The 19,801-nt window shown below is 44.1% G+C and overlaps 1 long non-coding RNA gene across 1 annotated transcript in view; it reads left to right on the top strand.

Moving 5' to 3' along the window:
* LOC114595320 (uncharacterized) overlaps positions 1–19,450 on the top strand; it is a 49,734-nt gene extending 30,284 nt beyond the window's left edge. Inside the window, exon 3 of the long non-coding RNA XR_013392460.1 lies at positions 19,353–19,450. This is a non-coding gene — a long non-coding RNA (uncharacterized LOC114595320). The remainder of the gene's footprint in view (positions 1–19,352) is intronic.
* Positions 19,451–19,801: the final 351 nt, after the last annotated feature.

Raw genomic sequence — 19,801 nt, 5'->3', positions numbered from 1 at the left:
GGAAGGTGAGGAGAGAGGAGGAGAAGCTGGAAAGGGAAGTCTGATGCCTCCTCTATGAACTCAGAGGCACTCAAGTACAACCATATTGCTCTGTGGCCAGCTGTAGCTGTCACTCTGGATTAAGCACAATGAAATATGAGTGGCTTAGTTATTTCCTCCCTTCTTTAAAACAATGAAATATGACCTTGGACCACTAATTACAGCTGCAGCATTAATGGGAGCCCAAGGGAACAGAAGGAACAAGATATGGCCTTACTAATCTAAAGAACATTGGAAAAGATTACAAAGAGAATGTTATAAAGCGCTTGGTGGTGAAGCCAAAGATCTCTGCTACCACAAGCCTCATTTATTTCATTCAGCAGGATGTGCAACAGAAGACCAAGAAAGCAAATGCGTAATTTGCCAATGAGATACCAATCGGAAGAGTGGAGAAGATGTTTTTTATGTAGAGAGGCTGCGTGTGAGGAGAGCTCCTGCACCTTTAATCGTGGCTTGACAAGCTACACCTGCTAAGATTTCATTTACAGTGGTACCTCAGGTAACATACGCTTCAGGTTACAGACTCCGCTAACCCAGAAATAGTGCTTCAGGTTAAGAACTTTGCTTCAGGAACAGGAATCAGGCTCCGGCGGCGTGTACCTCGGGTTAAGTACTTAATTCATTCCGGAGGTCCGTTCTTAACCTGAAACTATTCTTAACCTGAAGCACCACTTTAGCTAATGGGGCCTCCTGCTGCTGCTGCGCTGCCACTGCACAATTTCTTTTCTCATCCTGAAGCAAAGTTCTTAACCCGAGGTACTATTTCTGGGTTAGCGGAGTCTGTAACCTGAAGAGTATGTAACCTGAAGCGTATGTAACCCGAGGTACCACTGTAGTTAAAACATGGATCAAATCTACACCATACATTTAAAGCAAATCCATACTCCTTTTATAGTCATGGCTTCACCCAAGGAATCCTGGGAACTCTAGTCCCACGGTGCTACAGTTTCCAACATTCTTAAGAAGCAACAGTTCTCATGGTTATTTGAGGGAAGCCATGTGCTTTACTCCTTTATTTTTTCATCAACTTTTACCACGATGTGTCAGTGAGCTTTACTTGAATGCAACAAAAATTGACAGCGTGCAATAAAATTCAAACAGGTGGTCACAGTGGAAACATTTTCACAACAGTTCTGCCCCACCAAACTCCTGGCCCCAACCACCCAGAGTGGCTAGGGAAACCCAGCCAGATGGGCAGGGTAGAAATAAATTATGATGATGGTGGTGGTGGTGGTGGTGATGATGTCTTTATTCCCACAACAGTAGAGGGAAGCTGACCAGATCTTTGCTCTATAGGCAGGTTTTGACCATTCCAACTCATCTTATTTTCTCTCTGCTAACAGTAGAAATATGCAATATCCTTTTAAAGGAGCTTTCTAAAGTACACTTTAATTAAATAACTCCAAAGAGCTATTACTCCATGGCATCAGGACATAATATTACTAAGAATTGCCTCACTAATGCATCAAGCCATGGCAGCTTATCCAGCAATAAACATAATGGCATAAACATCCTATTTAAGATGAATCCAAATATCCTAGGATTTGCACTTAGGACTACCTGATCTTTAATGCCTGAGAGGCCAGTTTTCTCTCACCCCCAAACACTATCTGTGGAGTAATACGGAGATCAGACTTTTAAAGGCCAAAGCTGAGTTGGGGGGATGATTTTTAAGCCTGGTCTCAATAGGTGCTATGTTGCCACAACTCTAAGGACTGGTTGAGAGTTTAAGTTCTTTATGGTAGCCCTGAAGGTCCACTCCAACCCATGACAGCACCAGCATCTGCCACTGGCGTTGTGGCACAATGTAGTGCCATAGTTCTTGCATGGCATGACATGGAAGTTACTGCTAGGATGTGTGAGAGAGAGGGAGAGAGGGAGAGAGGGAGGGAGAGAATTTCCCATATATAACAGGCTCTATTCCTTATTTTTGTAAAGCATTTCCTAATATTTCAACGATTTCTTCTTGTTTTCTCCCCAGTTTGAATTTTTATGTTGCCTTTGGTTTTACATTATGATTGTCCAGTTATTCATAAAGCTGATTTGAGCCACTTTATACACTACATTTTTAGGTGAACACCTAAGGTGTTCTTGTTGTTGTTGTTTAGTCGTTTAGTCGTGTCTGACTCTTTGTGACCCCATGGACCAGAGCACGCCAGGCACTCCTTTCTTCCACTGCCTCCCACAGTTTGGTCAAACTCATGCTGGCAGCTTCGAGAACACTGTGACCATCTCGTCCTCTGTCGCCCCCTTCTCCTTGTGCCCTCAATCTTTCCCAACATCAGGGTCTTTTCCAGGGAGTCTTCTCTTCTCATGAGGTGGCTAAAGTATTGGAGCCTCAGCTTCAGGATCTGTCCTTCCAGTGAGCACTCAAGGCTGATTTCCTTAAGAATGGATAGGTTTGATCTTCTTGCAGTCCATGGGACTCTCAAGAGTCTCCTCCAGCACCATAATTCAAAAGCATCAATTCTTTGGCGATCAGCCTTCTTTGTGGTCCAGCTCTCACTTCCATACATCACTACTGGGAAAACCATAGCTTTTACTATACGCACCTTTGTTGGCAAGGTGATGTCTCTGCTTTTTAAGATGCTGTCTTAAGGTGTTCTTAGGGTACATCTAAAACATGTGACACATGTCTCAGATAAGTACACTTTCAGGGAGCTGAGATGGGCTGCAGCTCCTGTGGAATTGTCATCTAGTGACACATCTGGGCTTGCCTGTGCAATGTGTGAAATGCCCTCCCCCCCAACTCTTTATTTATTAAATATCAAGTTGGCATATGCAGAGTTTTTATGTGTAGATTGTATCAGCAAAGTTAACTTGACATAAACTCTCATTCTGCATAATTTTCAGCCAAAACTCAATAAAAAGAAAGAAAAAGGCGGAACTGAAAACATCTAGAATGAAAGAAATAGAATAACACATCTACTTAAGCTTCCCCTTCTGTTCATAGTATCTTCATTAATGGAAAGACTGGACTCACATAAAAATTAAGGTTTGCAGCCAAACAAAATAGAAATTAAATAAGTAGGTTTGATCTTCTTAAATTGTGCATTTGTATAAGGTTGCTTGAGCCTGTTCAGATTGGAAATACTCAGAATGATATCCATATCAGTGCTTTAAAGATGTGATGATGATGATGATGATGATGATGAAGGATTTTTCTTTCTACAATTCACCTTTCTCTGCTTCCTTTACAGGTGATATCTTGACATCTCTGGTCCTAAACACCCTGTTCAAGTTAACCGTAGATTGGTGCATGTTGATTGGGGTAGAGGGTGGGGCGGGAGATCAGTCCACATCTTCTTGATTTTTGTAAACGAAAACATCATTCTGGATAGGCACTAATATGTCTTTTTTATTTTATTTTTTGTGGTTGCTAATCACCGGCTTTTCTAGGAGGGCCATCTGCCAAATCTGAAATTCCACATGTCTTTACTAAAATGCCCTTTAAGTTAAACCTCTTTCAAACACCTTGGAAAGATTCAAAAATTGCAGACCTGTGGAGGTGTGTGCAGGGTTACGACAATAAGGGCTGAGTATGCTCTGCTTGCAAGCTCTTTTGAACCATACCCAGCGTCGCATAACTAGGCATTGTTTCTCAGAAAAGTGAAACTCAGTACGATGCCTCTTCCTGCAGTGGGGACCGCATCCTCCTCCTCACCTTGCTTATTCCATGAAGCTGCTGCTGCTGCTGCTGCTGCTGCTGCTGCTGCTTCTTCTTCTTCTTCTTCTTCTTCTTCTTCTTCTTCTTCTTCTTCTTCTTCTTCTTCTTCTTCTTCTCTCTACCATTTCTACTCCCTACTCCTCTTGCCAGACCAAGAGCAAGCGAGTAGTGACCTCCTCCCTTCACTGGCTCTGCCCAGCAACTGAGCAAGCAAATGGCAGTGCTGCAAAGAGTCAGCATAGATTGCTCCTCTGCTGGATCAATCCCTGATTCCAATCCCTTATGCCCAATTATATATGTATAGGCTAGAAAGCAGCCCCATGCACTGTGTAATCTATAGCAGCCTCCGAAAGTCATAGATTAAAGGAACAGTATTCCAGCATGTGAGAGTTTGCATAATTAGACAGAAGCATCAACAAGAATAATTGATACAAACGTTGATCCTGATTCTTGACCTATTGCCAAGAGGGCTGGTGTTAAATGGAGTATAGATATCAGAGCCACATAAAAGGAAATCTATTCCAGAGGCTAAATGTCTTGTCGTTGTGTGTGATGCTGTTCTGTTCTGCAAAGAGAGGAAACAACCTCTTGCTCTAAATTTCCTTGAGAAAGACACAGTGGGGAGCTTGTTCTTCCAAACAACCGGAATCTGACCCTGACAAGTGGTTGGCTGAAACCAGTTTCGAGCCCCTAGACAGCCTGTGCTGGATTTGATGAGCAGAAGTCGAGGTGGGTTTTCCTTTTGGATTCCCAGGCAGTGGTCTTGTTTGCTTTGAGACCAGCCAGGATTTGTTTCCTGTCTGGTGCTTCCGTGTCCTCATGCTACCTGAATCCATAAATTTGTAATTAAACTGGCCATTATAAAGGCACGTTGGGTGCCCAGGATTGTTTTGTTCTGGCAAAACTACAAAGGCTACCCTGAATTTGAGGAAGGAATGTTGATAATGTCATTGTGTCACACAGCAACAGGTCATACAGGGAGGACAAAACTTAGTAATGTACCATTGCAGTCTTGAAACTGGGGTTATAAAAATCTTGAAAAGTAGCCCATTTTCATTGGGTGTTTTTTTGCCTGAACATTCGTAGCTTGCTGTGTTAATGGCGGAAGTAGCCTGAAACTGTACTTAACGGTTACGAGTTATTGGGTTTTTTTATTGTGTTGATCTTCTGCATCTGGGAATTTGGATCTCATTGTAAGGTATTTGTGTTTGCAGAAACAGAGTGGAGATGCTCAGTGGTCTCATTTATCTCAATGCTTACGGATATTCAGGGGTCAGAGGTTTTCACCACCAATTCTCCGCATTCTGTTTCTCTAATTAGCTGTTTGGCCGTATCCATATCCAACTGCAATGAGAGAGTTGGCAAATTTCTTCTAAATCTGTTCCAAAACCTGTCATAAAACAAGCTCAGAGAATATTCTGGTCTTTTCTGCACAGTGAAAGGAGAAGCTATAAAACCCTGGCAGTCACCTTTAATATTTCTGCATTGCATTGCCTTGCTTGCTTGTGGTTGTTCTTTAGGGTTTCGATGTCATCCACTCATTGCCCCCATTGTGTCCAATTTGCCAGGAGCATGTAGGCCCCAGCTATTTTTTTCCTTCTTTCTTTCCGGCAGAGGTGAGGTCCACAGACACAGCAAGGACTAGTAAACAACCATTTATCTTGATCTCTTAGTGCCTATGTGCTCTCTGGGTTTTCACAAGACACCTTTCCAGTATGCTGATGATGACGACACACTAAAACCTTGTGATTCACCTTGAGCAAACATTGCCTCGAGGACTATCCGAAAACCATGACATTGCTGCGTTGTTTTCTGAGTTGCCCAGATCTTGTGATCCTCTTTGAAGGTCCAGTTCCAGGTCCTTCTGCCCAATGAAGCATAGCCCCCCCCCCAACATTTCCCCAATAAAAGCAGGAACATCCTAAATAATAATAATATTAATGATAATTTATTTATTTATTACTATTTATACCCTGACCATCTGACTGAGTTTCCCCAGCCATTCTGGGCAGCTTCCAACATATATAAAAACATAATAAAGCATTAAACATTTTTTAAAACTTCCCTATACAGGGCTGCCTTCAGATGTCTTCTAAAGGTGGTATAATTACATATCTCATTAGTTCAGGAGTTGCATAACTCCATACTCTCCAACATTTCTCCAGTGAAAATAGGGATGTCCTAAGGAAAGGCAGGACATTCTGGGATCAAATCAGAAACTAGGGTGGCTTCTGTAAATCTGGAACTGTCCCTGGGAAATAGGGACACTTGGAGGGTCTGATGAAGTAAGGTTCTTTATGGTAGTAGTACCCTAGTTGTGGCACTGCCCTTACAAGGAGGCTCACTGGCACCATCTTTGTGGACTTTTCAGCATTTGATCGAGACCCTTCTGTTCACCCAGGCCTTTCAAATAACTTATGTAGTCTGAGATTCTCAGGTCGATGCACATTTAAAACACATGGCTTCTCCTAAGGAATCTGTAGTTTCTTATGGGGGGTTAGAATTGTAGCTATGTGAGGGAAAACTACTATTCCCAGGATTCTTTGGGGTAAGCCATGTGTTTTAAATGTCCATTGAAAATGGTGTGGATGTAACCTCAGTTTATAGACCTGTGTTTTGGATTCGGGTGGGTGCTATGGGTTTGTTGTATTTACATAGTTTCAAACAAAGATGTGCTCTCCCAAACCCACATTCCCAGCATGTTTGCACTCCTGTCTCAGCGACGTGTATGCTGGCTTCATCATGTTCACAGAACAGAAGATGGCAGGATCCCCAAGGACATGTTCTACAGGGAGTTGGTTTCAGGCATCAGGCCTGTTGGCAAACCAACTTTGAGTTATAAGTCTGCAAACGTGATATGAAGGCTGGCAACTTCAACCCTGCCATGTGGGAATTATTTGCGGACGACTGGAGTGCCTGCAGGCAGTCTGGTTGTGCATCCATAGCAGTGGAGTCCCTAAGACAGTTGGATGACACCTTATATGTCTATAAACTCCTGCAGTCAAGCTGGTGCTTTGCTTTAGACCACATCAGGCAATCCGAGAGTGGGGTCTTGTTGTCTGGGCAGCCCAGGACCTCCATACACACTGCCCAGGCTTGCGCCCCAGGGAGGTCAGTTGGGTGCTGCAAACACCGTGGTTTGACTTCATCCGCAGAGATGCACACCATTGTCTCTCAATAAAGATAAATGTCAACAACAAGAGCAAGTTCCCCATTCCTGGTGTGGACAGTACTGAGCTAGATAGATCCATGGCCTGACTTGGTATTAAGACAGCTTCCTATGTCCCTATATGATCTTATGACCCATTTCCCAAGTTGCAGTGCAGATTAATACTATAGCACTCACCCTGGGTGAGTGAGTTCTGGGTGATGGTGACATCATCATCATCACCATAATAATAATAGTAAAGGTAAAGGGACCCCTGACCATTAGGTCCAGTCATGGCCGACTCTGGGGTTGCGGCGCTCATCTCGCTTTATTGGCCAAGGAAGCCGGTGTACAGCTTCCAGGTCATGTGGCCAGCATGACTAAGCCGCTTCTGGCAAACCAGAGCAGCGCACAGAAACGCTGTTTACCTTCCTGCTGGAGCGGTACCTATTTATCTACTTGCACTTTGGCGTGCTTTCAAACTGCTAGGTTGGCAGGAGCAGTGACCGAGCAACGGGAGCTCACCCAGTCGCAGGGATTTGAACCACCGACCTTCTGATTGGCAAGTCCTAGGCTCTGTGGTTTAACCCACAGCGCCACCCGCATCCCATCATCATCATCATAATTTATTATTATTTCTACCCCACCCATCTGGCTGGGTTTCCCCAGCCACTCTGGGCGGCTTTCAACAGAACATTAAAAACAGAATAAAACTTCAATAGATCACATGATGGTGACATGGAACATGGATCACATGATTATTGAATGCACTTCCGAACAAATACATCCATCCATGCACCAGGAAAACCAAAAGCAGCCTGCTCTCTTGTCATGTTGGCTTTCTATAGCATAGAGATGTTTGTTTGTTTGTTGGTTGGTTGGTTGGTTGGTTGGTTGGTTGGTAGGAGGACCTTGCATCAGGTGAGCCCTTACCTGTGGGTGATACAGTCCAGGCACTGGCTGAGTCCTCTCATCTCCTATTTCTGAGAACAAGGTCTTCGCTTCATTGAGAAACATGTCCTCTGGGGCTTTTTAGAGAGGTTAAGTGCTCTTGAAAGAGTAATAAACCTCAACATGAGTACCTGTCAATATAAATGCTTTTACTTAAACCCGGTGTAATTGATTGGTTTAATGTGTCCTTTGGTAATGTGAAACGTGCAAGGGTAAGGCATAAAAAAGCAAGCCCCACCATCTAACCATCCAGTGATATGAGGAAATGCTGAAGTGCATGCAAGGTCACCTAATGCTCTTAGTTTGGTGGGACCACAGTTGCCATATCATTCCTGGTTGCAGGCCATGCTAGCTGGGGCTGATGGGAGTTGGAGTTCAACAACTTCTGAAGGGCCACAGGTTGCTCTTCCCTAGTGGAAAGCCGGTGTGGTGTAGTGGTTGGAGTATCCGACTAAGAACCTGGGAGGCCAGAGTTCAAATCCCCACTCGGACACAAAGCTTACTAGGTGACCACTGAGGCCAGTCACTTTCTCTCAGCCTAACTACCCACCTATCTCACAGGGTTGTTGTGGATATTAAATGGGGGAGGCCATCTTGACCTCATTGAAGAAAAATGTGGGATATCTCTGCAACAGAATAAATAAATTACAGTGTAAAAGAAAATGGCATGATATTTGAACCGAACCTATGAAGCTGCCTGCAGCTTTTACGTGACGACGACGATGATGATGATGATGATGATGATGATTAATAATAATAATTTATACCCCGCCCATCTGGCTGGGCTTCCCCAGCCTCTCTGGGAGGCTTCCAACAAAATATTAAAATACCGTAATTACATGGGTGCCAGAAAATGAATGTGTTGTTTTATGTGGGGGTGGGTCATTAAGAACAGTTCAGTAGAGAAGCAATTATTACTTCAAAACTGGAGGGCAAGGGCCTATCTATGTGCTGCACTTACCACAAGGATTGGCAGGTTGCTGCCCTTGAATGCGTTGGGACCATCATGTGATAAGCTTCTATGCTGGTGATCCTTGTTTATTGCATTGGGGGGAGGTGGGGAGCAGACCCAGCGGCGGAGGAAGCAGCTCGGGCACCTGGGGTGGCACACCCAGGGGTGGGGCAAGCTGCCCATGGGGCGGGGTGAGGGCAGGGCGCACTGCTGGGCCTCTGGAGTCTGCCTGCCTCCTCCAACTCAGCAGTCCTACAGCTGGGGGGGAGGCAGCAGGCAGACCATTTGGGCAGCGCAGAGCCTGCGCGCACCCAAGCCACCGCGTCTCTCTCAGGAGAGACGCATGGCTCGGGTGCACTGCAGGCCCCGCGGTGAGTGCCGCCTGGCATTTTGTCGCCCCCCTCAGTGGTGACACTGATTCACAATATGCAGCTGTGACTCATGAAGAGCTCAGCTAAGCTGTTATTCCCTGGGGGAGTTTTTTTTGGAGGGGCACAATATGGAGAGCTTTCTTGTTCCCTCATAGCAGCTAGTAGCAGATTGTGAGGAATGAGTTTTGAGTAAGGAAATGGCCTGGTGGAAAGGTTTAAACATGCTCCTTGGCATCACAGTCCTCATCCACCACCCAGCCCACACCACCCTACCCAGCAACGACTGCGTTTAAGTCGGGGGGGGAGCGGGGACATGAGGAGATGTGATCACCTGTCCTCCTTGTAAGGTACAGTTTGGCTCTGACTAACACTGAACTCGGAAGCTGCGTGGAAAAGGCAGTGGCGGCACTTGCAAAAATATTTGCTGTAAGGGGAATCGAATCTTCAAGGTGATCTTCTGAGAATTCCTTTCCTTACTTAGTGTGAAACTGCAGAAAACAGGGCAGGAAAGGTGACTTGCTAATGCTGCGTCTCATGCACTCACTGAACTCCACCACGGCTTCTAATAAGCTCTTCTTCACAGCTCATCAGTAAAACAAAATTTCATTTCCAAGCTCAGGTTCTGCTTGCCAAATGTTAGCTCACAGCATTAAAAAAAAAAAAAAAACCACACACACAGCCCTGTTAGTCACCTCTGGAAACCATGCCTTTATGGAGTCGGAGCCACATAAGCTTATAATGATGGCTGCACTTACCAGAATCCCAATAATTCCTTTAATGCAAACCATCATTAATGTACCTTCACATCTCTTCTGGCCACAGAAACTGTGCTGACTCAGTGCTGCAAACTCAGCATCTTCAGCTTCCACTCGGGCTGCAGTTTCCTGCTTGCTTAGCGACTCTAATTCTGTGTAATATTCTCCCTTGCTCTCTCTCTCTCCCTCTCTTTAACTGCCTCTTTTGTGAGGAGTTCCCTGCACCCCTGCCAAGGCTGCAGCCAGCCAGCCATATCCAAGTTCTCCATCTCTTTTGTAGAATAGGAGAAACTCTCACTAAAAAGCAGCAGGCGCAGCAAACGTTAGCATTTAATGAGATCAAGAAAGGGCTGGCATTCTCTCTGCCTCGCCAGATGCATTTTTTGCTCGGAATTAAATCCCTCTGAATTGCACAGGATAGTCCCGAGCAAATGTGTGCAGGGGCTGCAGTCTTAAGGAGCAAACAAAAGGATGCATTGAGAAGCTTGAGGGAAGCAGAAGGGATGCTTCGCAGACTGAATACGCATCTGAATGAGGACAGTGCCATCACGACTATGAAAGGTAATTGCATTTCATTTATTCAGACAGTTAAAAACAACAACAACAACCCACCACCCAACCACACTCTTGTCTGGTAACAATAGCATTCTGGAAGGCAATAGGGCAGCAGTCCCCTGGACACAGCTTTGGTATTGTGGCAATTAATCATAAAGAGAGAGGCAGAAACAAAGGGAGAGCACTGTGCCATTAGCAAACGGCAGCATATTAATATAATTAATAAATGGCAAAGGAGAGAAAATGGAGACTACGCAAGAACAAACAGGATGCTTGGGTCCTGTCCTGTCGTCGTCCCCCGCCCCGGCACCTTCTGTAAGAAAGAAAATGGGTGAATCGGACCCCCATCCTGAGAGATGGGGAAGTTGTTTCAGCACAGAGACTGCAGTCTCTCTCAGGGAACCTTCCAGAAGCCACAAGCCAGTGGGTGGGCAGGGGCAAAAAAAATGGGCGGGGCAACAGATACGGCTCCTTTGCACAGTAGGGTACATTCCAGACATGCACACACACATATATATATACACACATACACACCATATTTTCATCCAGGCAAGCAAGATGCATTATTGCACTTCAAGGACTTGTTACAGTGAGACAGAAGCACTTGAGGAGGGCGTGGAGAAGGGTTGGTGAGGAGTTTGGCCCGAGGAGAGTCCCAAGGTCTGAGGAGATAAGCTTGGAGAGCTGCAGTTCCTCACCTCTGCCCTATTCAGGTGGGTCTTCTCTTTATTTGAAGGTGAGCCTACTTAGGTGCACATTGGAAGCAACAGAACTCCAAGCAGCACCATGTAGCTGGTTCTAGTTCCTATTTTAACTCCTCGCAGTGCCACCACAGTTGCAACATTTGGCACCAAGGTGCAGGGCTGGCTTGCTCACCAGGTGTGATGAAGCACCTAGCTCAGGCAGCGGAAGCTCCTGAGGCAGACTGCCTGCCCCACTGCATCAGCATCTATTTCTGGCAAGATCTCATTGAAATCTTATCAGTTCTTGCCGAAATTTCGCAGGATATCCTAGAATGTGCAAGATCTCATGAAATTTCGTCGAGATCTATCTCGCTGGAACCTGCCATTATTGGCTCTGCTTTGCAGTGATGTCACACAACCAAGGTAAGGGGTGCTTGGCAGGGGTGGGGGGTAGCTGCTTGAAGTGCTGGGCTGGGACACCATTTTAAAGGCGCACCCAAGAGATATATCAGTGGTGCTGATGACCCAGGGAGATGACCAAGGGTGACCAGTATCACTTTGCTCCCACTTGGAATTTCGGGCCGTTAAGAACACCTTTGTTGTCAAATGAACTCCTCTTTTGGAGACTTATTTGACATTCACATAGGCCTGCTCCATTGCCTCTGAAGATAATATTCCCTTGCCCAGCAGCTGCTCTACAATCTGTTCAGTTGCATTTGAAATATGCGTTTTTAAAGATAGTGAGGTGGACAAGGGCAAATCTTCCTATTGAATATATGCCAGCTAAAGCGCTAACTGCAATACTTGAGCAAAAAATGACTTGTCAAAGGAGTCTGCGTAAACACCCCCATGGTTTGCTGTCTGTTCTGTCAGTGCGAAAGGGAAATTACTCAACAATTCGCGAGATTACGCGACAGTATAAAAGCGACCTTTTCATTAGCAGTTTCATGAAATGGCTGTGAAGCCCTTGGAGGATTGCTCCCTTGCTCACCAAGTGTCAAAGAAATTATAGTGTTTGGGAGGAAAAGGTACAGGTTAGAAAACTGTTTCTTTTTTAACATGCAGAGGCCTCTTCTTCAAAAACAGCAAAAATATTTTGGTTCGTACCCAATTACAGAAACATAACAAGAGTAATCATGTGATTCTTAGCTGATCAATGAATGGATTGGTTGATTTGCATTAAGCTGCCTATTTAGTTGTCTAGCAAAGAACACTAACTGTATTAGTATTAATGGCTTCCTATGATTACATTATGGGACGCGGGTGGCGCTGTGGGTAAAACCGCAGCGCCTAGGACTTGCCAATCGCATGGTCGGCGGTTCGAATCCCCGTGGCGGGGTGCGTTCCCGTCGTTCGGTCCCAGCGCCTGCCAACCTAGCAGTTCGAAAGCACCCCCGGGTGCAAGTAGATAAATAGGGACCGCTTGCCAGCGGGAAGGTAAACGGCGTTCCGTGTGCTGCGCTGGCTCGCCAGATGCAGCTTGTCACGCTGGCCATGTGACCCGGAAGTGTCTGCGGACAGCGCTGGCTCCAGGCCTATAGAGTGAGATGAGCGCACAACCCTAGAGTCTGGCAAGACTGGCCCGTACGGGCAGGGGTACCTTTACCCTTTACCTTTATGATTACATTCTTCAGCTTCCCATTCATAAGGAATTCAAACCTTATTTTCTGGAAAATTAAAAGAAAAAGTGTCCTTGTTCTAAGCAGATCTATGAGGCCAGTGAAAGCAGTGGAACTATTGTAGCTTACAGACTGCCAAATCCCATCCTGATTTCCATAACAGTTGGCGCTCCATAACATAACAGTGATGGATAAAACCTGACATAATACAAATCTAGTATTGCACTTTCACACTGACAAGTATGAAATAAATCAAAGACTTTAGGAAAGAGCATCCTTTCAAAAGGATACAAGCAGGTCCCACTATCTGCCCGCTTGTCATCCATGAATTCACTTCATAAAATCATAGAAATGTAGAGTTGCAAGCTATCCTGAGGGTCTAGTCCAACCCTCTGCAATGCAGGAATCTCAACTAAAGCATCCATGATAGATGACCATCTAAACTCTGCTGAAAAACCTTCAAGGAAGAAGAGTCCACAAAGGAGTCCATTCCACTGTCAGCTCTTATTGTCAGAGAGTTCTTCCTGGTGTTTTGTTTGAATCTACTTTCTGGTAGCTTATATCCGTTGGTTCAGGTCCTCCCCTCCAGAGCAGGAGAAAACAAGTTTGCTCCATCTCCATCTGGAAGTCCTTGAGATAGTTGAAGATGTCTATCATATCTCCTCTTGGTCTCCTCTTTTCCAGGCTAAACATACTCAACTCCCTCAAAAGGCTTGGTTTCCAGACCCTTGATCATCTTGATCACCATCCTCTGCACACATTCCAGCTTGTCAATATTCTTCTTAAATTGTGGTTCCCAACACTGGACATTGTGCTCCAGGTGTGACCTGACCAAGGCAGAATAGAGCGGCAATATTACTTCCCTTGACCTGGACACTATACTTTGTTGATGCAGCCTAGAATAACATTTTTTGCCTCTTTTTCTGCTGCATCTCACTGTTGACTCATACTAAGCTTGTGGTCCACTAAGACCCCTAGATCCTTTCCCCATATACTACTGGCAAGTCAGCTGTCCCTCATCTTATATTTCTACAGCTGGTTCTTCCTGTTTAAGTGTAGAACCTTATAGTGAAAATCATTTTGCTAGTTATGTAAACATAAATAATTATGCCCAAAACCATTACACTCCACAGATTCAGATATCAAAAGAGCTGGAGTGTGTCCACTTTACTTGTTGTGCTTTGGTGTTCAGTGACAGTCATTTCTGGCCAGAAACTATGGAGACGGGGAAGGAGGAGAGATATCAGACGAATCAGAGAGCAGGAGAGATTGGACAAATCAGTTTTTCATTTGCCACTCTTTTGCTGGTTGGCTGCAGCTATTTTAAAAAGAAACTATGGTGGGTGGGGGAGAGAGAGGAAACTATGGAAATCATGGGCTTTTTAGGTGAATGTTCACCTAACGAATGATTTCCAGTGATATAGCTTTGTAGGCAGTAAGCAGGACCTGCACGTATATGAGAACCTGTAGGCCCAATGTTACATACACTCTCTATTAATACTGGTGTTCTCTTGAATTCATGAAAAATGAATATTAAGCTAATAGGTCTTGGTTTGCACATAATGCTAAGGCATGGTTTCTTGGTGGCCTGCATTCCTTTATGGCTTGGTGTTATTTGTGGACCTCATATCCTTCTGTAACCATATTTTGCTTGGCAACCCTGCTTCAGATGCTCACCAAGCTACAAAGCAGCCCTGCTGACTTCCAGACACTGAGATCCAGCGCCGAGGGCCTTCTGGTGGTTCCCTCATTGCGAGAAGTGAGGTTACAGGAAATCAGACAGAGGGCCTTCTCAGTAGTGGCGCCCGCCCTGTGGAATGCCCTCTCTTCAGATGTGAAGGAAATAAGTAGCTATCTTATCTTTAAAAGACATCTGAAGGCAGCCCTGTTTAGGGAAGTTTTTAATATTTAATGCTGCATTGTTTTTAACACTCGATTGGAAGCCACCCAGAGTGGCTGTGGAGACTCAGCCAGATGGGCAGGGTATAAATAATAAATTTATTATTATTATTATTATTATTATTATTATTATTATTATTCCAGTGATCTGAAATCTCCACAAGTGCTGACATTAGAAGAGGACTGATGTTAAACTGTAGAGTCACACACACACACCACACCACACCACACCACACCACACACACGAGAGAGAGAGAGAGAGAGAGAGAGAGAGAGAGAGAGAAGACTCATTGTCTCCTGTATAAGCCACATGGCTTCCTTCATACTATGTAAGGTTATTGTTTAACTTTCTGGATGTGCGGGAGCCTTTGTAAAATCTTTCCCCAGCATCTCTAAAACAGCTAATGCTGTGCCTAGCAGAAGGGAGTTCAGGGAAAGATCAGCTAAGCAGTTGTGTGCTTTATGGGAAAGAAAGGGATGAGACATCCCCACTGTGCTTTGTGGCCTATTATGATTGGACTGCTGCACCCATCCTTGGAGAGCATCATTTAGAGTGCTTACAACTGGGGCAGTAGGTCACCAGAACAGTAAGGGATGGAGTGTCTCTTTCTGTCGGAAGCACCACGATAAATGCTGAAGAACAGATTGCTACATACCATAATGTGGTGAATATTCTATTTCGGTCCTGCTTACATTTCTGCCAGACTACTAGCATGGCAGATTCCCAGTGCCCCAGTTACTGTGCTCTTTGAGAGAGCATGTTTGAGACACCACTGATCACCTGTCATTTCCAGCATCACAGCCTTGTTGCCACAGAAGAAAATAAATCATTTGTTCAACAGCGGCAGGTGTTCAGCAATAGCTTTGCAAAACCAGGTATCTTGTGCAGCATCCATACATTCAGCTAACTTTTAATATCCTCTTTTGCTTTTTCCAAACTCATGTGATTAAACAAATATATATTTAACTGTTTTGCTTTATATCTTTGCTTGCAGTTTATTGTGAATAAATGAGAAATGAGAAATGTTGTAGCCAGTTGCTCAGGCATTACCCTTTATAAGTCCGTATGTATGTATAAGATTTATATCCTGCTTTTCATCACAAATCTCAGGGTAGGTGACAGTTTGGGAAGGGCATATTTGTCAGGGGTTTTTTTCAGTTTTTCTCAGTGTCTTATTTTTCCAATCTGAAATTCAGTTGTCCACATTTCTGCAGCAGTTTGCAATTTCTTTAAAATGGTGCAAAAGCAGCATTTTGATGCAAAATTCTCCTATTATGCACCTTTGTGTACACAGTTTTGATTAATTACACATTTTTGCAAGCCGTTTTCCCCAGCACTCCCACCCATTTATGTATGTCATTTTATATGCGCACTTCCCCCTAATGTACACATTTGCATACGCAGCATTTGGTTGAACTGCATTGCAAAATTCAGAGAAATGCAGATTTTGAAGGATAATCGTGTTTTGGAACATGCATTGGTTCGAGAAGTGCAAAATATGTAGTTGCTTATTAAAATGCAAACAGAATCAAACTTCTTCCCATTCCCTAGTTACAGTTGAGTGAAATAAATGCACCCAATAAAACCACTCACTAAAACATCAAAACCACATTATGTATCTGTGTTCAACTTACTTTAAGATTAAAGATGTATAAGACACACACTTTGATTTGACCTTTGACATTCTGTTTCAGGAATAAGAATGTAAGATCATTCTCTAAAACTCCAACATCACACATTTATTAAGAATTGCATTGGAAAATGTGCTACCAGTTTTGCTTTAAACAAACAGAGATTGTTCTTGCATATTACACAAACCTTACATTAATTCCAATGACAATATTGTAGAAAACTCTACGAAAGAGGGCTAATCCTTTTTTAAACATCTGCAATATTTACTTTTTACAGACATATTAATTTTGTTAAAACTAATATCACTTGACAGTAACTAATTATTACCATTAAAACTTAATTAGCCACGGATACTGCACTTGAAAATCAAATATTGCCTCCTATTTTCCATCTAATTTGTTGGTTTATTAAGAAAATATCTGAGTGTGGGGTTGGCTGCAGGATTCATGCTTTATTGAGCAAAGCGGACCTATAAGTTCAAAATAACAGCTGAGGAAGGAAAGCTTTCTTCATTAATAAAAGCAATTAGTGAGTTACCCTGCTGTGTGACCAGGAGGAGTCCCAGCATGTAAATATAATCTTATAATTGGAGCAGTCAAGGCTGCAGACAAAGTGTGGTACATGTATGTATTGAGGGGAGAAAGAATGGAGGGGAGAGGCTGGATTTGTCATGCTAATACATAATAAGATTTCTTTTCATTTGAGGAAAGTTTGATTTTAATCGGTGTAATGTGATTACCCATTTTCTTTTAATTTGAAAATTTTTGATTGATTTGGAACAATTATGCAGCAAATAAAAATGTCAGGGGCCATCAAACTCATGATAGTACTCCTCTCTGTAACGGCTCTATTCCTATCCCAAGTCTTCAAAATCCTCAATTGCTTGGTGGCAGTAATAAGAGAGAAAGAAAGAAAGGGAGACAGTGGAAAGAACTAGAAAAAAACAGAGGGAAGGAATGGGTGTGGGGGGAATGGGGGAGTGAGTTTCACATGGAAGCAGGAAGCATCACCACAGGGCCTCAGAAGTTTGACGTCAGAAGGTTTATTGTTGGTACATGGCCACTTGCTACCTCTTTTTAAAGATTATCAAAGAACTAACACTCTTTCAAAGGGTCTGGCAAAAGGGCGTGTGGCCCCATTTGCAGGTAATGTTCCAGTTATTTAGGTTGGAGATGGTGAAGTTTGAGACCGAAAGGCTTTTTCTGGCTTTTCCGTGCTGCCAGCCACAATATCTAAATTCTCAGAATGTACTGGAAAACTACTATGTCATGATAACATAGCATAATTCCAAGCTGCATTGTAGAGGGAAATAAGCAGCCCCCATTGGCAGCTGCCATCTTTGATGGGTCCTAGCAGGTCACCATTTTTTTAGAGCACCACTCACAATGATGCTATGTAATAAAGATATCATTCTGAGGAAATATGAAGATTTAAACATGGTGGCCGTCAACGCAAAATAACCTGGGTGTACTGCTATATTTTGCACCCTTTCCCCTCAAAATTCACCCCCACTTCCTGACCCTGTGAAAGGCGGGGCAGGGCTCCTCCGTTTTTCAGTTTCCAATATTTCCACATTAAAGTTTGGCCCAGCCGGAAAAAATATTATTCCTATTGTTGTTTTATGTACAATTTTGTACAAATAAATGTTATTTCTGGGCTTCTGGCAAGGCTGTAATGATGTACAGTGGTACCTCGGGTTACATAGGCTTCAGGTTACAGACTCCGCTAACCCAGAAATAGTACCTCGGGTTAAGAACTTTGCTTCAGGATGAGAACAGAAATCGTGCGGTGGCAGCGGGAGGCCCCATTAGCTAAAGTGGTGCTTCAGGTTAAAAACAGTTTCAGGTTAAGAACGGAGCTCCAGAACGAATTAAGTATGTAACCAGAGGTGGTACCACTGTATAATGCTGCCTCTGAGACAGGCAAGATGCTAAAGCTGGGCTTTCCCGCTAGGGTTGCCACCCGGCCCTAGAAAAACATGGTCCTTCTTTTCCTTTCTTTTTCAAGAAAATTGTCCCCTGTCCTGTTTGGACTTCAAACGGGATGCCCCTTTTCCTGTATTCAAGCTCATCCTTCTCATCCTCAAACCTACATGGGCAGAAGGGGGGTCCAGTGGGAGGAGGAGAGCGAGAGCCTGAGTGGGAGTTTGTGAGCGAGAGTTATTGCAGGACTCAGGCAGAGGATGGGGTGGAGCTGCAAGGAGGCGTTTGAGAGAGAGTTTTTGCCTAGGCAGATGGTGGGTCGCAGAGAGCAAGAGAGGGGGTTTGCAGTGCATGGGCCTGCTATGGTAGAGTCTCAGATTTTGCATGTGCAAAGGGGGCAGCAGGTGGGTCGGAGAGCGAGAGCTGGGGTTTGCAGGGGCCAATGTAACCTATCCTATATTACAGCTTAGGTAAAGGTAAAGTTACCGCTGCCGGTACGGGCCAGTCTTGCCAGACTCTAGGGTTGTGCGCTCATCTCACTCTATAGGCCGGGAGCCAGCACTGTCCGAAGACACTTCCGGGTCACGTGGCCAGCGTGACGAAGTTGCATCTGGCAAGCCAGCGCAGCACACGGAATGCCGTTTACCTTCCCGCCAGTAAGCGGTCCCTATTTATCTACTTGCACCCGGGGGTGCTTTCGAACTGCTAGGTTGGCAGGTGCTGGGACCGAGCAACGGGAGCACACCCCGCCGCGGGGATTCGAACCGCCGCCCATGCGATCGGCAAGTCCTAGGCGCTGCGGTTTTACCCACAGCGCCACCCGCGTCCCTTATATTACAGCTTACAGTTGGCTATATTATACATTCCGTAAGGATCTGGGCAATCATCTGTGCAAATTGCTCCTGCTTCCTTGATACATTCTCTTAGATTTCATTACAGTCTTCACCTACAGTAACTGTATAACTGATGAATACGACACATCATTTAAATATGTCAACGTAGTGCCGCTAAATAACTAGCAGCTTTTGCAATCCAACAGCTTGCTGCATATTTCAAAGTTGCTTTTGTTTTCTTTAAAGTATCTGAAAAAATACTGTTGTATTTAATAGCCTAGTTCATATACATATCTTTTCTAATATTATGGCTCCTCTTCTCCAGGTAACCTCTGCAGAGACAAACCACTGCTAAATATATCAAGGAGTGAAGTGACAGAAAGTACTCATGAAAGGTCAAGGAGAGAGAGAGAGAGAGAGAGAGAGAGAGAGAGAGGCTATTGAATCTACACAGAGGAACTTACTGATTGACCCTTTCTATGGAAACAAAGATGCTATTTTGCTTTCCTTTCAGTATTGTTTGTTGTTGCAGACAGATTGCAATTGATTGGGGTGAATACCATGTTGTGTTATGTTTCATCTTGGTTTGTGTCAAACCAGTTAGCATTACAAAGTCCAGCTTTGCATATAATATGCAATATTTTTCTTACAGCTGTATCTTATAGTGCTTTTGTGGTTTGTTTGTTTGTTTGTTTGTTTGTTTGTTTTTTATTGAATAAACCACTGTAAACCCTGTGTGACATTGTAATGGATTGCTTTGAAATTATTTTTGCA

The sequence above is a fragment of the Podarcis muralis genome, chromosome 4, assembly GCF_964188315.1.
Source record: "Podarcis muralis chromosome 4, rPodMur119.hap1.1, whole genome shotgun sequence".
Taxonomy (NCBI): Eukaryota; Metazoa; Chordata; class Lepidosauria; order Squamata; family Lacertidae; genus Podarcis; species Podarcis muralis.
Note: the sequence above shows the minus strand (reverse complement) of the source record. Positions and strands in the feature narration are given on the sequence as shown.